Below are 20,945 nucleotides of genomic sequence, written 5' to 3' on the forward strand. Positions count from 1 at the left end.
CAATCTCCAGCTGTAAATGAGGAACAGCTTTGACATTCCTTCAATTATTTCTCTTTCTTGTTTCCATTATCTCTTCTTAGCTTGCCATTCTGTCAATACCTTTTACTAAACAAATTCTAGAAGAAAAGAATGCATGAATATAAAGTGGGGAACAGATGGATTAGGCAACAATAGGTAATAATATTGCAGAGAGGGACTGGAAAATGGAAATTATTATCCATCTTGACATCACAGAATCATAGAATCACAGAATCATTCAGGTTGGAAAAGACCCTTGGGATCATTGAGTCCAACCACCAGCCCTACTCTACAAGTTCTCCCCTACACCATATCCCCCAACATCTCATCCAAATGACCCTTTAACACATCCAGGGCTGTGACTCCACCACCTCCCTGGGCAGCCTATTCCACTGTCTGACCACTCTTTCTCTGAAAATTTTTTTCCTAATGTCCAGTCTGATCCTCCCCTGTTGCAATTTAAAGCCATTCCCTCTTGTTCTATCACTGATGTCTGTGAGAAGAGACCAGCACCAACCTTTCTACAATGTCCTTTCATGTAGTTGTAGAGAGTGAGGAGGTCTCCCCTCAGCCTTCTCCTCCTCAAACTAAACAGTCCCAGCTCCTTCAATCACTCCTCACAGGATTTACTCTCCAGGCCCTTCACCAGGTTTCTTGCCCTCCTCTGCACTCGCTCCAGCACCTCGATATCTCTCTTGTATTGAGGTGCCCAAAACTGGACACAATACTCCAGGTGTGGCCTCACCAGTGCAGAGCCCAGGGGGACTATCGCTCCCTACTTCTGCTGGTCACACTATTTCTAATACAAGCCAGGATGCTGTTGGCTTTTGTGGCCACCTGGGCACACTGCTGGCTCATGTTCAGCTGCTCGTCAGTTAGAACCCCCAGATCCTTCTCTTCCAGAGAACTCCAGCCACACCTCCCCAAGCCTGTAGCCATGCATGGGGCTGTTGTGCCCCAAGTGCAGGACCTGGCACCTGGCCTTGTGGAAGCTCATCCCGTTAACATTGGCCACTGATCCAATCTATCCAAGTCTCTCTGTAGAGCCTCCCTATCCTCATGCAGATCAACACTCCCGCTTAACTTGGTGTCACCTGTGAATTTGCTGATGATACACTCTATGTCCTTATCAAGATCATCAGTAAAGATGTTGAACAGAAATGGTCCCAACACTGAGCCCTGAGGAACACCACTTGTGACCGGCCATCAGCTGGATTTAACTCCACTGACCACCACTCTCTGCGACCGTTCATCCAGCCAGTGCTTGACCCAGCAGACCGTTCTCTCATTCAGGCCATGAGCAGCCAGTTATTCTATGAAAATTCTGTGGGGAACTGTGTTGAATGCTTTTCGAAAATCCAGGTAGACAATATCCACAGCTTTTCCCTTGCCCAATAGTCAGGTCATCTTGTCATAGAAGGAGATCAGGTTTGTCAGGCAGGACCTGCCTTTCATAAACTCAATCTGACTAGGCTTGTTGTCCTTTATATGACTTTTAATGGCACTTGAGATGACCTGCTCCATGACCTTCCCTGGCACTGAGGTCAGACTGACAGGTCTATAGTTTCCTGGATCCTCCTTTCTGCCTCTCTTGTAGATGGGTGTCACATTTGCCCCCCACTAGTTCAATGGGACCTCCCCAGTTAGCCATAATTTCAGTTAAATCCTGGACAGCGGCTTGGCGAGCACATCTGCCAACTCCCTCAGCACCCTTGGGTGTAACACATCCGGTCCCACAGACTTGTGTGCGTCCAAGTGGTGTAGCAGGTCTCTGACCACTTGCTCGTTAATTGTGCTGACCTAATTTTCTGCTTCCCCTCCCATCTCCCAGCTCCTGAGGCTGGGTGTCCAGGGAACAGCCAGTTCCACTGCTAAAGACTGAGGCAAAGTAGGTGTTGAGCACCTCAGCCTTTTCCTCACCCTTAGTTACCATGTTTCCCTTTGCATCCAATAAAGGAGGGAGATTTTCTCTAATCCTCCTTTTGCTGTTTTACAAATTTATAGAAATGTTTTTTATTATCCTTAACAGCTGTAGCCAAGTTGAGCTCTAGCTGCGCTTTGGCTCTCCTAATGTTCTCCCTGCACAGCTTCACCACATCTTTACAGTCTTCATGAGAGATCTGGCCCCTCTTCCAAAGGCAATAGATTCTCCTTTTGTTCTTGAGATCCAGCCAAAGGTCCCTGTTTAGCCAGGCCGGTCTCCTTCCCCGCCTGCTTGTTTTCCGGCACACGGTCACAGCCTGCTCCTGTGCCTTCAAGACTTCTCTCTTGAAGTATGTCCAGCCTTCCTGGACTGCCATTTCCTTCAGGGCAGCCTCCCAAGGGATTTTGTTAATCAGTCTTTTGAACAGGTCAGAGTTAGCCCTGTGGAAGTCTAAGGTGGCAGTTTTACTAACCCCTCTCTTTGTTTCTCCAAGGATCGAAAACTCAATCATCTCATGATCACTGCACCCTAGATGGCCTCCAACCTTTACCTCCCCCACCAGCTCTTCCCTGTTCAGAAGAAGCAGGTCCAGGTGGGCACCTTCCCTGGTCAGCTCCCTCACCAGCTGTGTGAGGAAGTTATCCTCCACACATTCCAGGAACCTCTTGGATTGTTCCCTCTCTGCTGTGTTGTGTTCCCAGCAGATACCCATCAGGTTATAGTCCCCCACAAGAACAACGCCAAGTGACCGAAAGATTTCTTCCAACTTTTTATAGAAAGCTTCATCCACCTCACCGCTTTGGTTAGGAGGTCTAGAGCAGACTCCAATAGCAAGATCTGCTTTATTGGCCCTTAACCTAATCCAAACACTCTCAACCCCATTACTTTATACTTGAAAGACTTCTGCTGATCAACTATCTGGTCTACCTGTCTAGGATGAAGAGTATTATGGTGGATTGACATTGGCTGGATGCCAGGTGCCCACCAAAGCCACTCTATGACTCCTTCTCCTCAACTGGACAGGGGAGAGAGAATATAACAAAAGTCTTGTGGGTGGAGACAAAGACAGGAAAAGATCATCCAACAAAACAGACTCAGTTTGGGAAAAGTAACTTAACTGCCAATCAAATCCGAGTAAGTTTATGAGAAATAAAACACCTTCCCCTCACCCCTCCCTTCTTTCTGGGATCAACTTTACTCACAATTTTCTCTTTCTTCTCCTGAGTGGCGCAGGGAGACAGGGAATGGGGGTTGTGGTCAGTTCATCACATGGTGTCCCTGCTGCTCATTCCTCCAGAGGGGGAGAACTCACACTCTTCCTCTGCTCCAGTCTGGGGTCCCTCCCACAGGAGATTATGATCTTCTCCAATATGACTTGGTCCCACAGGCTACAGTTCCTCATGGACTGTTACAACATGTGTCCCCTCCACAGGGTGCAGTCCTTCAGGAACAGACTACTCCAGTGTGGGTCCCCCACAGGGTCACAAATCCCACCCGAAAATTTGGTCCAGTGTGGGCTCCACTCTCCACAGGGTCACAGGTCCTGCCAGGACTGTGCTCCAGCAAGGGCTTCCCATGGGGTCACAGTCCCCTTCAGGTATCCACCTGCTCTGGCACAGGGTCCTCCACAGGCTGCAGGTGGATATCTGCTCCACCATTAACCTCCATGGGCTTCAGGGGGACAGCCTTCCCTCACCATTGTTTTCACCATGGGTCGCAGGGGAATCTCTGCTCCAACATCTGGAGCACCTCCTCCCGCTCCTTCTTCACTGACCTTGGTGCCTGCAGAGGTGTTTCTCTCACATATTCTCACTCCTTTCTCTGGCTGTAATTGTTTTCACACTTTTTTTTCCCCCCTTTCTTAACTATGTTATCACAGAAGTGCTACCACAGTCACCGGTGGGGTTGGCCTTTACGAGCAGCGGGTCCCTCTTGGAGACAGCTGGCATTAGCTCTGTTGGACACAGGGGAAGCTTCCAGCAGCTTCTCATGGAAGCTACCCCTGTAGCCTCCCCCCAAAAAAGCTTGCCACACAAACCTAATACATGGACAAGAATATCCTTAAACCAGTATTCAGGGACAGTCTTTGGAGATCAACAGAAAGATGAAGGCAACTCTTAACTTTCCTGTCCAGTAGAACTGCAGAGTCAGCATTACTGAGTATGAAAAAGCTGTAACAAACTTTCAGAAGACAAGAGTCTGTCAGGGAACAGAGGAGAGCAGTTGCTCTCCACAGGCAGATGAACCAAATAACCTGTCACTTTCCTTTCCCTCTACCCAACCACTCTGTCAGCACTGTTATTCATCTATTTTACATCGGTCATTATAAACGCATGTTCAATATCCTGCTTAATGTGTAAAGTGCTTCAGGGTCTTCACTAGCTTCTTCTCATGTGAGAAAAAGTGTTTTCTTTCTCCTGCCTCATGACTGAAAAAACTTCAGGAGTTCCTAGGTGGACTCTGGTCAAAGAGGCTTCTCTCAGTGACTTGGTACTTCCTGCCTGTGGCAAAATCATCCCCTTCTTTCTCACCGTGTCCTGTATGGATGCCATCCTTCTCCTAGGAATGGGAATATGACATAATGATGTGTTTTTTCTGTATTTCTCAGCAGAACCATGCTTTCAACATTAAACTGGGGTTCTTGTTTCCTGGTACTGCTGATATGCTAAAGCATGTGAGAAACATTGGTTCTCTTGCAGTATAACACTGATTAGTCATATCGCAGTATTAGAAAAATAATTGAAACTAGTTCACTCTCAACAATCAACGGAGCCTAAGTATAATCTATCAAACCTAAATTAAACTAACTGATAAATCAGAAAAATAAGTTATGTGGATTGGATGACATTTTCTTCATATTAGTTGTAAGAAACCCTCTGAGATACTATTGAGAGATTGCCATATATATGCACAGTCATTTGTGTACATATATTTTGCTGAATCTTATGCTATGTTGTAGTTATTTAGCCTATCTTGTTATTATCTCTTCTGCAACAAATGATAATAGTCCTACTATCCAAGTCTAGTAACAGTATTGAGAGTCACCAGCCACTGTAAATAATGAATCGGTTTTTCTTAAATCACTAGTTTGGTTTACAGCACACAGAATCATTTTAAAATACACTATTATCTCTATTTTCCTGTTGATTTTGAAGGGTTTTGCCCTTGTTCAATGGACCAATTTTCAAACTTTTGTAACAGGAAAAGTATAAATTTAGTCTTTTTAATGAAGGTTGAGATCTGTGCCTAATCACAAGTCTGTAGGAGCAAGGCCTGTAAAAGAAGTACCCTGAAGCACATAATAATCACAATAGTTGGAACATTCCTATCACTTTTTTTCTGATAAAAATAGAACAACACTGTAGAGAATTCCTCTAAACAAGACCCTCTGTTGGCTTAAGTTGATATTTTTTCCACATATTCAAGCCACATGAATCTGATTGGCATCTGTACTTAAGGTCCTTTTAAGGCCTCTTGAGAAGTGTGCACAGGGGCCTAGATGTGAGTAGAGATTTATTTTATGGCCAGTTCAATATTTCTTCTCTTTGTCAGGATGAGATAAAGGGTTTAAAAAAGGAACTTCAGTTCCCAAAGAAGGAAATAAACTATTCTTAGCACTAATAATATCCTTTAGTTGCTCCAGTGGCTTGGGGAAAATGTGGAAAGGAATTTCTGGGACTTCCCTGCTAGTTTTCCCATCCAGAGATGGTTTGTACTGAGTTGCTTTCTATGATTTTTGTTTCTGGGTTGTTGGGGTTTTTTTTTCTGTTTCTCAAAATAAAAACATAATAAATTTATCCAAATATAGCTGAGATCACTCTCCTTTTTCTGAGGATTGTCTGCAGCTTCTTTGAGTAGTTATTTATTTTTTTCATATATGTATTAATTCTTGCAGTTGCTTACCATTTTCTTATCTGTCCTACTATTTTATAAATCATATGAGATACATATATTGTATGAACATCTTAACTGCCATACCTTTTTCCTTGTTTTTCACTTTTCCATAGGGACTGAAAAAACATGCATGCCGTGTTAATGTGACACACTTGACATTTAAGATGCTTTTGCTAAGTGTACATGCTTTCATTTTATTTCTTTTTTTTTTTTTTTTTTATTTCTGGTTTACAGCAGAATAAATAATTTCTCTGGATGAAATACTTAAGTGTTAGTTTAAACTTACTGATGGTATCCAAAATATTTGAAGATATTAAGATGAAAGTATAATTAATATATATTTTCTTTTAGTTTCAGTTTAAATTCACAGAAGTTATTACATCCAGTGCTGGTAATTACAGTTTTATCTCTTGCAAAGTTAATATTTTCAGCTTTCCAGGATTACTTAAGCACTTCAAACTGTATTTTCCTTTCCATTTATAAATGTGTAAGTGCTGCAAAACAATGAAACACATCCCTTTTCTGGCTTTTGCAAGTGAGTTTAGAGCCCATGACACTGTGATGACTCCAGAGCTGCCTTCTCAAAGAGAGATGACAAATTGTGTTAATTATAACAAATGTCAGTTGTTGAAATGATTTATTGCAAGAACAATGATTGGGTGGTTATACACTGTAGAGTGGAGGCCATGCAAGACTGTTTCATATGAATGCAATACACTCTATTTGCAATCCAGAAACAAAGTTAGCTATAATAGCTTTGTAGACTAATTGATATAGTAGTACAGGTAACTAATTAACATACTGCTACCGTAAGCATCGTGTAGGCATATTTAAATAAAGTAAATGGGAATCAGAATGACATGTAACTATGACCACAAATTTTAAAGAAGTTTTCAAGTTTTAAATATATGTGCTGACTATGCTTCTTTCTGGTGCAAGCAATGAACATTTAATGTAGTGGCTGTTTTAAAAGATACATACATATATATGATATGTAAAAATGTATGCCCAAAAAATCAATAAACACATATTTGATTCCTTATTGTTTTTTTCTTAAGCTGAGGAAGTTTTTCAAAGGGAAAACAACTTGCTTTACAAGCTTTTAGATGGTATTAATAAGGTATTAATTGTTTTTTACTTGGAAAAGAGGAAACAATATTTGAAATGTGTTTGAAGCTATTTTCTTTACTGTTGTTTGAGGTTAATCTTATTTCCTTGAAGACAAAACATGATAAAATTACATACATAAAGGAAAAAGAAAGAACTACAATGGCATAAAATGTATCTCTGTTTGGTTTTTTTACAGACTTACTATACAGCCTTGCTGCTGAAGAAAAACAAAATCAAAGCATTGCCAAAGCACATCAACTGCTTGGAGGCCCAGCACTTTTGTACGAACATCAGACTTCCCAAACAATTGTTTTTAGCTACCTTTTCACTGTAATGTCTCAGAGATACTGCAGAAGTAAGGTGTTAGCTACTCAAGAAAGTTATTTCTAACAGGAGACAAGGAAGATAAAGATTTTTTTTTAAAAAAAAAAAAGTGAGAAAGTAAAAGGAAGATGAAGAATGAAGATGTAAGGAGATGCAAATGTGCATTAGTGCCCAAAAGTGTTTCTCAGAGAAGACGAGGAATCTTTCATTCAATCTATTCAGAATACATTGCTAAAAACAGATGCAAATGCTTGGTTACAGCCAGAGGGATATTAGTGCCCCATGTGATTAAGGACATGAAAAATCCACGCAGCAATGCATTGTTCTAATTCACTTGAACTTCAAGTACACGTATCACATTATGAACCACAGGCTGTGAGATCTCTTCTATTATTTTACTTGTCACTCAGATGTAACTTACAGCACCCAGTGCCCACCTCAACATCAGGATCTAGGACATATTGATGCCATAACATATCCAGGTACTTCTCAAGAAAGGCACGGATTTTCTGCAGTTTCTGTGTCAAGTCATGCAACATGGAGTTAACAGACAGCTCTAAAATGTTACTGCATTCCTCTGTTTTGATACCTGAGTATCTCCCATAACCCATTCCTTCATGGACATAAGTATCATTCAGTCTTTCAGTTGGATTAGTGGCAGTTTTGCTTCATGAGATTCAGGTTTTCTATTGCAATCTTTTTGCTGATTTCTATGAACAATATTCTACAAGAAGGTCAGTTGAGCCCTCATTAGAGTGAAAAGTACTAAGTGTAAGCCTGTATACAACCTTTACCTGCAGGGTATACTACTTCTATCTACAAGTTTCATCCCTGAATCTGGCAACACAGGATCACGACTTTTGTGAACTATTCTAAGAGCTCAAAAAGAGAGAAACATGATGAATAAACTAAGGATTTTACTCATAGACCTTAATAAACTGAAGCTGAATAATCTCTCTGCTCATACAAACGAAAAGGTACAGTTTTGATGGCTTTGGCTGACATTAAATGTGACTTCTCCCCCTTTCTTAATCTTACAGTAATATCTTCAAACACTGTTTTGGGAGAGGAAGTTAACAGAGAAGAGCAGAACAAAGAGAAATCTATCTCATCCACAGCCTGAAAGGCAGAAAATTAGTTTCAGTCTGATAAATTGGGCCCTCTTTTCTTTGTGGATATTAGAGTAGACAAAGAGGGAAGGACAGAGGCATTTGGGCTACTTAGATTACTAGAGGTAGCATTCAGACTCTGATAAAAATAGCTTAAGAAAAGGAAATTTTGACCTTAAAATTAATTTTGTTAAATATTTAATTAATATTGATGAGAATGAAAACGATCCTCATTTTTATAGGGTTCAAGATAATTTAGGGATATGATGTAGGTTTTGGTGTTTTTCCTTTTGTTTGTTTGTTTGTTTGTTTGTTTTGTTGTTGTTGTTGTTGTTGTTTGGTTTGTTTTGTTTTGTTTTTCCATAGTGCCAGGAATAGTTAGAATAAAGAAGTAGCAAAAATTGTGTCTCCAACACCCAAATTCCCAGTTGCCCCTTATTTTCCAAAAATACTTTAGATGACCATTAGCATTTCACAAAACTCACCTTTTGTGCTGAGATAATTTATTTCTTGTTAGGACGGTAACTCATACTAATTAAGATAAACTGTTTCTCATTAATTGAAAGCTGGCATTTGTAGACTAAATTCTAAATGTCTGCAAAGAGCACAGGAATCAGAGTCAGATAAATGTTATTGATTCTGCAAGTGTCTGATTTAAATTACCAGATATACATTAATCATGAATATTTATGTTAAAAGGTCTCAGAAATCCAGCAGTATGTGAAAAAAATCACTCACTAACCCTTAGTGTGGTTTAAAACTAGAGTTTAGTGGGACTACAACCACTAAAAAGGACTATCAGTTATATAAACATACTTGAGTGAGGTACATTTTGAGCTGATGCTGGCTATTAATTTCACTCTAAGAGAGAGGGAGCAGCTACTGCCACACCAGAAGTCACAATAAATGGATGGAACTGATGCTGAAATAACTTCTTATCATCTCCCTTTGACTGTTTGAAGTTTAATGTGGTATTTCAAGCTGAAGAACATATTTTGTGGTCTGCCAGAAAAGTCTAATTTAACTCCATTTGATCCAAGTCATATCTTGTTAGAGGTCTCTGTCACAGAATTTAGAGTCATAAACCTGAACTTCTAAAATCAGCATTGTTCAGGATGGGGCCTCGAGATTGAATTTTCTGCTCAGAAAACAATGGCTAATCATTATTTACCTTCCACATATCGTTGTCACAACAAAAGGATGTAGTCTTCCAAATCTTACAGCTCATTTTTTTCAGACTATGAGATGGCATAGTAAGGAAGGAAGGTGTCTTCCTCCAAGATACTATTTTTCTCACAAGTCAAAGTAGAGTCAGGAATTAATTGGTAGCACGCTTGTTAAATTATTCACTTTCAAAAGCAGGAAAATAAACAATAAATGCTTAACAACCAAAGTCATACACAGTGAGTCTCTGGCTCATGAAAATATATACCACAAGCATAGTCCTCACTGTTTTCCTCCCACCATTAGTACTAGTATCCTATTTCACAGGTTTTTTTAGGAATACCTTCAACACTCCAACACTGCCATCATAGATGAGACTAGAAATATGCTTTGTATGATTATAGTGACCTAGCTGATAAATTGTAGGTTTAGTAATGCTCTCTTAATATAAAGACCTTAACAGAGGCACTCAGCACCTCTTTGTCTGTATTTCTTACTATCTTTTCTCCTAGCTGACGTGGTGAGTTAAAAAAATCAAATTGTGTCAGACTTCCAATAATTCATAATGATAGGGTTAAGCAAGCACAAGGGAAAAGTGAGCTTGTCTTCAAAAAGGCAGCCTGAATTTCCTTTTCTAAAGCAAAGAGTTAAAAAAAAACATTTGCCTGCCTGTGACATAGTTCCTTCTCTGGGTCTCTCCGAGTCACGTACAAGTACAAGTGGTTAAATCCATGACAATATTTAAGGTTCCCTTTGAACTTGGACTCAAGTCTGTAAATGCCATTTCTCTGTTGTAATACCTACTTTTTACAATCTGTAAGCAGTCTGCACCATCCCTAGAGAGTATTGACGCTGCCAGATTGACCCTATACTCAATGAGCTCCCAAGTATGTTGTATGTTTGAGAATATCCCTGGGCTTGCATGTTTTAAACACAAGCAGCTGCCCAGTGGCACTTCCCAGGGCCACAGGTCCTCCTTTGCCTTCCTTCTTTCAACCCCTGTGTTTAGGTAGACAGGGAGGCAGAGGATGTAAAACTAAACTCTAAGAAGGGCCCTAGCTCCCACAGCACAAGGGCACATCACTATCATGCAGTAATATGACTGAAAAATAACACATGCCTTAGGGGTGGCTTTTGAGTGAGTTTCAAGTTGCAGTATAGGCAGGGGAAGGGTTATTCAAGAGTACAGTGATGATCTCAAGATCAGTCCTGGAATGAAAAATTTGAACTCAGTCTATTTCATCAGAAAATTGGGGGTTTGTTGATACAGTTCATGAATTAGTAGGAGCCTGTTCTTTTTGGAGGATAGCAGGGTTGACTTTGTGGGTCTGATGAAGCCACTAAGCCCTGATGTTATAATAGGCACTTTCTCCCGGTTTCTTTTGTTATTGAGGTTTAAAAGAGGGGTATAACCACGATCTACTTCATCCACTTCAAGTGAAGCTGAGCTCATGATGGCACTTAGTCTGCTGAACTCAGTACATAGTATATGGGATTCTTCATTTTACTCTTCTCTAAAGTGCTTCTTTTTCCAAGAATGTTCTGTAGGGTCACTTGTTAAATCTAGGTCAATTCAGCTTTTACTCAGTAGAATAGTTTGTTTTCTTAAAAAACCACAAAGAACTAGTTCTTTTACACGTTAGATAAGCATGAATGAAGAAAACCAAAGAAATCTTTGTTTGACTAGAGAAGTATATATAGTATTTTAAGCTGTTACTGCAAATAGATATGGGCTCAGTCATCCTGGTCGTTAATGTCCATTATGATGACTTTCAAACAGAACTACACTTCTTTATGACAGTAGTCTAGTAATTCTGTGAACAAAGCCTCCCCTGTCCCCAAATTTAATAGAAGATTGCCTGAATAGTCACTCTAGATCAAACCCCTTCTTTTAAACAGGAAAATCAAGTAAAACCTCGTAAAGACACACAATGTACAATGTTTCTTTAAACACATGCCAGACAAATAAATAATCCAAAGCATGACTGAAGGCTTCTTGCACTCATAACTAGGGATTACAATTCAACCATGTGTACCATAAGTTATTTATTGCAACGTGGAACAAATATATATTTATTTCAGAAACCAATTTACAAAGGAGATAAATATGGACAGAACAAACTTTTATTATGCCAAGTCACAATTAATCATGAAGTGAGGTCTTTCATAAAACAAACACAAAACTAATGCACGAAGTCAAGTTCCAATGGAGAAATAAAAGAATGTCACTAATATCTCATCCTGAATATACTGTAAATCTTTCATCTCATAGCACAGAATTGTTACTCTTTATGGTATGTAGCACTTGGGCACATTAAAAAAAGAAAACAAAAAAAACACACAAAATCAACTTCCATTCTTCTTTATTTTCTGGACAGATGAAATATTTCTTCTGTTGTTTGTTTGTTTTGTTTTTTAACTCAAAAGTGGAAATGATGGACTCTAAATGACACAAAAACCCACTAAAGCAGACTAATCCATTTAGGGATCAGTACAGGCTTTGTGGAGTCTATTGTCAGTGTGGCAAAGTGTGCACCCTGCTGAAGGTAAGACATTTATGTGAGAAACAGTGGAAAAATGAGAATATAAAGCATATTTTTTTTTACTTCAACTGTACATAAGGTTTAGTCAGTCAGTCTACTGAACTATCAGGTGACCTCATGCAGGGGTGTGAGAGGTTGAATGCTTTCCATTACACCCTTGGGTCTCTTTTCAATGATGAGTAACTCCCATTTTTTCAGATGGCAAGATAGTTGCTCTTCCTTTGGTGTCCAGGGTTTGATTAAAAAAACCCCTACAAAAATACCAAATCAAAAGAGTAATTTGCAGAACTACAGCAAGGCATTCTAAATTTTTAAGCACGCAGAGTAAGAGTATGCCTTTAACTTAACAGTTCAAGAGATGAGTGCATGTAGTCAGGTCCAAGTACTGTTGCAATTTTTTCACAGGATGCAGCCAGAGAGCTCCCTTGGGGTCCTTTGCTACTAGTACCTCAGAAAGACCAGTGACAGCACAGGAAATTTGTAGTCCTCCTTTAGCCCTTGTGTCCTAGTCAGCCGAATATCTGTCTGGAGGTTGAAGAGTTGCTCTGCTCTCTGGAGGTGGCATAAGAGCATCAGTTGTGAGAGGTCTTAAGGTGTTTTGTGACATACGTGGGGGACCCCAGTTTGGTTTGATGTCACTAGTTTGAATCAGTATCAGTCAAATTCTCAGTCTTTAGAATTTTTCTGTGATTTTGTTGCAATCCTAAAATCCTCGTATTAATGCTATTGTAAAAGTAACGTACAGTAAATGGCACATGTGGCAGAAGTTGAAGCATTTAGTAAGCTCAATGTAGCAAAATCAATGTGCCAGAGTTTGAAATACAGTAATGTAATTGTTGGGGTTTTTTTTTAAAAAAAAGGTAATATATTTATATGGATTCAAAAGTACTGCCATATTTTTCACCTTTAACAGACTTCTAAATACAGGAACTTTATAATGATAAATCCATGTTTTAAGCCATTTCATAGTGTGTACGTAACTTTTGTCTAAAACAAGCATATATTTTTAAGTAACAGTTTAGATCTACATAGCAAATATGAACCATAAGAAACACATAAACTCCTATTTTCTCTGGCTCAAAAGAGTATTTTTCTGCAAATGCACCAGAAATATGTAGTTGCTTAAAATGGGAGCATGAAAGGACCATAGAATCCCAGTTAGTCTGAGAAATGATTGCTGTGAAAAAGTACAGCCCTTCTTAGATAAGATCTAAATTATTTCTGCCAACTGTTTTAATCTCCGCAAGATAAGGAATAAATTGGTAAAAAAGCAGAGCTAAAATTCTAACCCAAGCCTAAAGGGAACAAAACAATTATCAAAAAACTTACTTTCTTGCTTCCTGAGGTATCATAATCTAATTTTAATTTTAAAAATTTCAGCACTTCTTCTAAATATCAATTTTATCTTCACTCCTTTTTGTTATTCAAATGTTATGCAAATGTGGATTTTACATAAAATTTTACTACAGAATAAAACACACATAACTGATAGCTCAGTTCTAAAATACTGAAATAAGTAGGTACCCCAAGTCTGTAGTGTATGATCTAAAACTCCATAAGCAGACATCTTATAAATGCCTTTCTACCTCAGAAGAGTACGAACTGTGTTTGAGAGTTTGTAGCGCATCAAACTACAATTGATTTCTGACATTTCTATAAGAATTTGTTAATAAAAAAAATGTACTGTACATATATTAATCCTGATGCAATCCAATTATGAGGATTCTGAATAAAATTTTGTGTCATTATTGAGGCTGATTCCTTTTTAACAGATCCATGGGAGCTGAAATATTGTGGTGTTCACAGACCTGAAAATGACACAAGGTTCTCAAATTAGCTACGGTCACTTGGCACATCTTTAGAGGTGACTTGCTGTTTTCAGTACTCAGGTGCCTGGCAACAAACGATGAACAAAAGCAAGCAGTACTTAGAACATTACATATCATTATAAAGCAGTCCTGAGACAGCTTTTCCAAAGATATACTTTTATTAAAGGAGAATAAAGGCAATAAATAATAATCAGATGTAAAATCAGCAGAGGCTAAAGTAGAAGCAGAAATTTGCACATACGTGTTTATTATTAATCAAAATTTAATTTTAAGGTCACTCTGTGAAAAATAGAACAAAAGGTACTTCAAGAAGATACCCATTCAGTAATACTTGTCTAATAATCAGAGGTGAAGTACTATAGATCTTTCTCGAAAAAAGTTACTGCTTTGCCTGGTTTTCATAAATAAAGGTGATGGCTTAGTTCCAAGGAACCCTTTTGGGCCTCAATCTAGCAAAGATTATCCTTATAGACGCCTAGAATTACAGGGATTTGGAGTATTCTTGTGAAGTGTTCCTATGTTAGTAGTCATGCTTTTTGTCTCACTCGAATTGCAATCTCCAGAAAGCTCTATTGAGCACCTTTCAGAGGGGCAAAATGTGTGTAACCTTCACATTATCAATTTACATCATAAAAGTAGCAAGCATCAGCAGTAGGGAAGAATTAATTCATTTGCTCCACTTCAATTCCTAGTGTAAGATTACTCACAAAAAACCTACCAGAAAAATATCTCTCTGTGTGTGGAATGGTACCTTAGAGAATATCAAGGAATGGTTTTATATTTTACATCCTTTAGCTATATTGTAGCAGAAGCTGGACCTAAAAAAATAAAAGGCATGTATGGTGTACTTTTATATATATATATGTAAACATTTTTTGTTTTAAATGTAGGTCCGGCATGGGAAACTAATGGAAAATTTGGCAGGTTCTCAAGTGAAATTTTTAAGTGCTATCTCTAGGTCTTCAAGTGTTTTGAAATGTCAGTAACCTACTCTTGTGCTAGAGCCACCAAGAATATTTTTCTATTTTGATCCAACTAAAATTTAATGTCCCAGCTGTACATATAAAGAAATACATATGTGTGTATATTAAAACCATTGGTAGACTGTAAAATATACATTAATCCTTGCTTTTTCTGTAACTGGGTAAGTGCTGTATTTTTTCAAAGAAGAACGTAATTCCTTTGAATACATGTTAAATGACAATGTCAACATTCCTTCCTCAATGAAGACTGGTTTATATTTTTAAAACAATGTTTTTGCCTGAGCTGGCCTCTTTCTGCATACACTTTTAATTGGAAACAAAGAATGTAAAACCTGAATTATGTAATCTACCTTTAAATCATTTATTATAAATCTGTTTTTCAACTGAGAAGAAAATAATCTCTTCATGGCTGCTCTTACATAATAGGTTTTCTTTATTTTTAATATAATATACATAGCATGATAGCAGCAAGAAAAAACTATGAGAGTCTATTAGTAGTTCTTATTACTCTTTTGGGCTAGATCAAGTCACACAGGTCTTTTCTCTAGTCATAATAAATTCAAAATTTGAAGCAATTCACCAGAACAACCCTGATTTTTATCTTTTATTTTAGTTCATCATATTTTTACTCCACAAATAGCAAAAAACCAAACACAATTATCTTACCTATTGTGCCCTGAAATTAAACAATTATTTTCTAGAACACTAACAGCCACCTCTACAGAAGTTTTTCTCAATCTTGTAGTGTTAAAACCAGAAAGATCTACACAGACAGGCCTTGTAAGTGGCAAATCTTGCAAATAAGACATGGTGATTAGATTTCCTTTCATCAGACTTAGCCTTTGACAAAAATAAAAGAAAATTATAAAACTTCCTTAGGCTAGAATTGTCAGACTTCTAGCAAATAGTATATTTTGTAACTGAACATATTTGCAAACATGTTCTATAAAATATGGTAAGTACTTGGGACTTTTATTCTGTTTGTGAGGAAAGAGAGTAAGCAAATAATTATAATCAATAGCATTATATTAAATTTCTTTAGGATCATGCAGTCCTGTCAGAAATTTAAAATTACAGGGCAAACTGGTACATTTTTCAACCATATTCATTTGAAAGTGAGTTAAAGACAGAATGGTTGGTGTTTAACCATCAGACTGCCCTTGGTCTTTTCACCAATTTTCCTTTCCAAAACACCTCTATTTTCTAACTGAAAAAAGATAAAATGTTTATATACACTTCTGAATATGCCATGAGTTTGCCTTAGAGTTTCAAGTTGATGAAATAAATTCATAACCTAGTAGAAATCCCATATAACATTAATAATTACAATGAATTCTACTGATAGATTAATTCAAATTGTAAAAGCAAAGTCAGTGAACATTCTAGGGTTTCTTACGTCTGAGGTACTGTACCATACATAAATAAAGGCTGAAAACTTAATTCCAGGAGAAACAGATAAAAGGATTTGATTATCAACACTAGTACCAGAAAAACTCTTCAGATGCCACCTTTACCAAAACAACCCAAACAGACTTGTTATAAGCATCGAACGTCTTCTCTGTGCCAGACCTGCGAAGTATGTGTTTGAAGATATGTGATGATATGACCAGAGTGATATCTTATGGGTGCACACATTGATCTCTGAAGATGTAGATGATTGATGCTGATGCTGCACATCCTGAAAGAGGAACACAGTTCATACAGAACAAATATATTACAATACATACTGGATTGAAATAACCATGATTTGCAGAATTATTCTGAAAAAAAATTGGTTTAAGTATTCAAAGTATGTGGATCAGTTACACTGAATTAGTTTTTGTTCAAACTGAAACTAAAATTGCCTAAATATGAGATTCAGCTTACTAGTTGCTTCTTAGTTTGGAAGTTATCATGAAAACCTTAGCAATATCTTGTCCAAACTAAAAAACACAGTTATATTTGTTATACCTGTGAGCCTGGTTAGTGTGAAAGAGATGGCGTTAGAAACCAGGGCCTAATTGGACACTCAGTACATTTTACAAAACTCTGCTAATATTTCACTTGGAAACCTGATTATTTTGGTGTTCGTATCACAAGTGATTTTTCTAGCTTCTATTTGCTCATGAAATATCTGGCAAGCTCATGATTTGATAATGATGCTTCAATAAATTCTGTCTCTCCAGTGTAATTATTTTGAGGGAGATGGTTACAGGGTTTGGAAATAACCAGCCTGAGCTTGGAGAATACCCAGAGTTTACCATCAATGTGATTTAAAACTCAAGTAAATCCTTCAAACTGACTTCAATCACGTATCCACAAAGTGTTAACAATACTCTATTCATTGTAAAATAACCAGACTTAACTTTATACTGAAATTATTTAAATATAGACCATTTGCAAAAGGCCTAAAAAGTACCAATGACACATTCACCATCTTTCTGTGAATTTTACATGTCCGTTTTTTGAGGAAAGAATCTTTTAAACTTATTTGCCTCAACACTTCACTGGTACTTAGCTGGTCTGTGCAACCCAGATTGTTGAACCACCCTGAGAAGGAATAGTGTCCGCAGGCAGTGTCTGTGCGTGCTCCTTATGAGACACACAATACAGTACCGGCACAAAGTTTCTGTGAATACCCACACATTTCTTTTCCTGAAATTCACCACCACTTGAAGATCCTTTCTTTGCTCTCTGTTAAACTAATGGTAAACCCTCTCCCTTAAACTTTAGAAGCCATAAATTTTCATTTAAATTTTGATGTTATCTTAGCATAATTTGAAATCAACTAGGGAACACACCCTTCAAGATTTCTATTTGTTGAATATTTTTACATTTCCATTTATGAAGATGATAAAAAGATAGTATTTTGTCCAATTACTTCAGATATCACATGGATATTCAGTTGCTATTACTTTTCACTTCTAGATCTTTAAATCTCTCTCTTTTGTGTGTGTGTAAGTGAGCTCATGCTTTTTCTGTGGGATTTGCATGCAAATAATATACACGTTACCTTCATTTTGCTGCAAATGTTTGAACTCTATGCAATTCTCACAAGACTGCAAGAGTTAATATACATCATCATGTTAAATTTGTGGGAAGCATTAAAAGTGTTTATGACAGAAGTCCATAGTGTAGTGTTAATGTTTACAAAATGTTTACAAATGTTTACCATAATGTTTACCAAAAAATACCAGCCCAGTTGTCAGGTATTGAATATAGTTTGAAAGTGACGTTCAAACAAAACATGATACACCATCAAGGCTGGCAAAATGTGTTCATACAGTCAAAATCGGTTAAAGAAAAATGTAAGACTTGTGCATGATGTTAAAAGATATTACCATCCTCAATATTTGTATTACAAGTCATACTGATAAAATATTATGGCATGCTCATGGAAATGATCATACAAATAAGAGAGTTTAATAAAGAAATTCCTTTCATCTTTGACATCTAGCTCTTCAAGTCAGGACTTGGTGCATCTGCTATTCTTACTATTTGTGTGGCATGAGGTGTGCATTCAGCTCTAAACAGAATAGCTATTTAGGCAGATTACATATTGACTAATAATTAGGGCACTAAATTAGCTCACTCTGTATATGCAGTTCCAAATATATTCTATTCATTCCTTTGATTGAACATTAATTTACACAGAGTGAAAACCTTGACTTTTTTTTTTCAAAAAAGTACAGAAAAATATTTGTTGAGAAAATAGTATCTAACATGGCTAAGACAGAGTTCATGCCAATTCCGCACAAAAGTTTGGTACCTAAGTGAATAATGCTTCTTGGAACAAAGAACTAAGTTTATTTTTCTATATGTATTTTTTAAAGGTGGCTACAAAGTCTAGAATTGTCTTTGCATGAATTTATTTATAATCACAGAAAAGTTAGACCATTAGTCATAGGTTAGATATAGAGGTTATTAATATTCAGCTAACGTGGCTATTTCATTCTGGTAGTCTTAAAATGTAATCTGTTCTACTACAATCGGTGCACATTTATCTGGAAGAAAACACACATTCATTTCTAAACTATGGGTCGTCATTTAAGGTCTATGGCTGCTGCAGGAAATGTTATAAAATTTTGTGTTAGGTCAGAATTAGAGCTTATTCTATAGGTGTTTCCTTTTTCATATTATATTTATAAACTCCAGTGAGCTTATTCACTCTGATAGAACATTTGTTGTTGTAATGCATCTGATACAGCCTCCTGAAAGTTGTCAGTCTGAAAACTGGATGCACATGCATAGGTGATCCAACAGCAAGCAGGTTCAGTAGTTTGAATGAAAAAAATTGGTTTATCTAGATTTCAATAAGATATTTAATACCCACAATAAGTTATTAATTAAACTAGAGGAAGTATGGTTCCATTCAAATGGAAGGAAGTAAAATGTCTAAAAAACTAACAGGATAATTCAGTAGATAGTTTTGGGGTGACGATTATTGGCTTACAGAGATGCTTTTAGACAAGTTGCTCCAAACTGATTTTAGAAATAGTTTTACATAGTATCCATGATATTGTAAAAAAGAGAAAACAAATTGTGGTGACATTTCTAATGAGATAAGGTGTTGAAGGATCAAAAAATGTACAAAAAACCACTAGATGATCTAAGGACCAGGATAAAAAAAAAAAAAAAAATTTACTTAACAAGAACAAATTATTTATGATTATGAATTATTATGAACAAATAATGTATATAGCAAGATTAAAAAAATCTGGCTATTGTAGGCAATGATAAAAAGATTTTCTCTCAAAAATATGATGAAACCATAAGGAAAAAAATTAAAATCAGATACAGTAAAAAAAAAAAAAAATGACAAATAGTATCTCATGCTTAATTTTGGGAATTAGGATAATGGTTTCTAGAGAATTAAGAAGTTAAACTCAAGAGTAGCTTTCAAACTTAAGAGGCAGAAAGCTGAAATTGCAGATTGGCAAGTTTTGAAATCTTTATGAATGTTAGTTTAAAATTAGCAGCCTCCGGTATCGGGAGCTTGAATTTGATTACCTAGGAATTTCTTTCCAGTCCCAGGTTCCCATGTATGGTGCCTGTAACATCCACCCATGTGATAACAGTCAGTCTCACGTGCTATTTTCATATATGTACATTCCCTGCTCCCTCCTTCCTTCAACTTTATTTTAATTAGATACTTTGGGTAAAACTTTTTAAAGGGCATTTTTCTCACAGCCTGCATGGTTTTAAATTGTCAGTTTAAAAGGAAGAAAACATCTGTTGAAGAGCATTCTATCTTTTGATTTTCAACATATTCAATAGCAACATTGACCTTTTCTCCTCATAGATCACTGCCAGCTTTATGTCTGCAGTCATACTCATTCTTTGACCTGTGATAAAATTTAGTTTGGTATATTACCCAGAGAATGACAGTTCCTCAAACTACACTTTATATAGCTGTGCATGAAGCAGAGAATACACTGTCCAATTCTATATCCGTGAACATTTTTGCTTCATTCATTATTTCTCTTATTTTTCTATATGCTATTCTACAAATGGAGTGCATGCTTCCATGTGAATTATCTTTCTGATAAGAGTTGCCGTTACTTTTATTTGAAATCTTTTTTTATTTGTCTGTAGGAATTACTTTCATTTTTTCAGTAAGAGTCTGTTTCCTTTTGTTCATTGTTGCTACTTTTTAACCTAAATCTGACTAATTTGACCCATCTCTTGGCATTTGTGAAGTTTCACATTGTCGTAACAGCATAGTGATTTAAAAATAAGTCATTCAGTGCTACGTTTGTTTTCAAAAACAATGGGATGAGAGATATTATTTTCCAAATATAGAATTAGTAGCATGAAGTCTAGCTGGAGGTGAGCAACTAGCAGTGTAGCCCAGGGGTCAATACTGAGTCCAGTCCTGTTCAACATCTTCATTAATGAGCTGGATGGTGGGGCAGAGTACCCTCAGCACATTTGGTGGTGATACAAAACTGGGAGGGTCATGCTGCTATCCAGAAGGACCTCAACAGGCTGGAGGAATGGGCTGACAGGAACCTCATGAGGTTCATCAAGGAGAGATGCAAAGTCCTGCACCTGTGGAGGAACAACCC

This window comes from Athene cunicularia (assembly GCF_003259725.1).
Source record: "Athene cunicularia isolate RWA chromosome 4 unlocalized genomic scaffold, athCun1 chr4_part1, whole genome shotgun sequence".
In the NCBI taxonomy this organism is placed as follows: domain Eukaryota; kingdom Metazoa; phylum Chordata; class Aves; order Strigiformes; family Strigidae; genus Athene; species Athene cunicularia.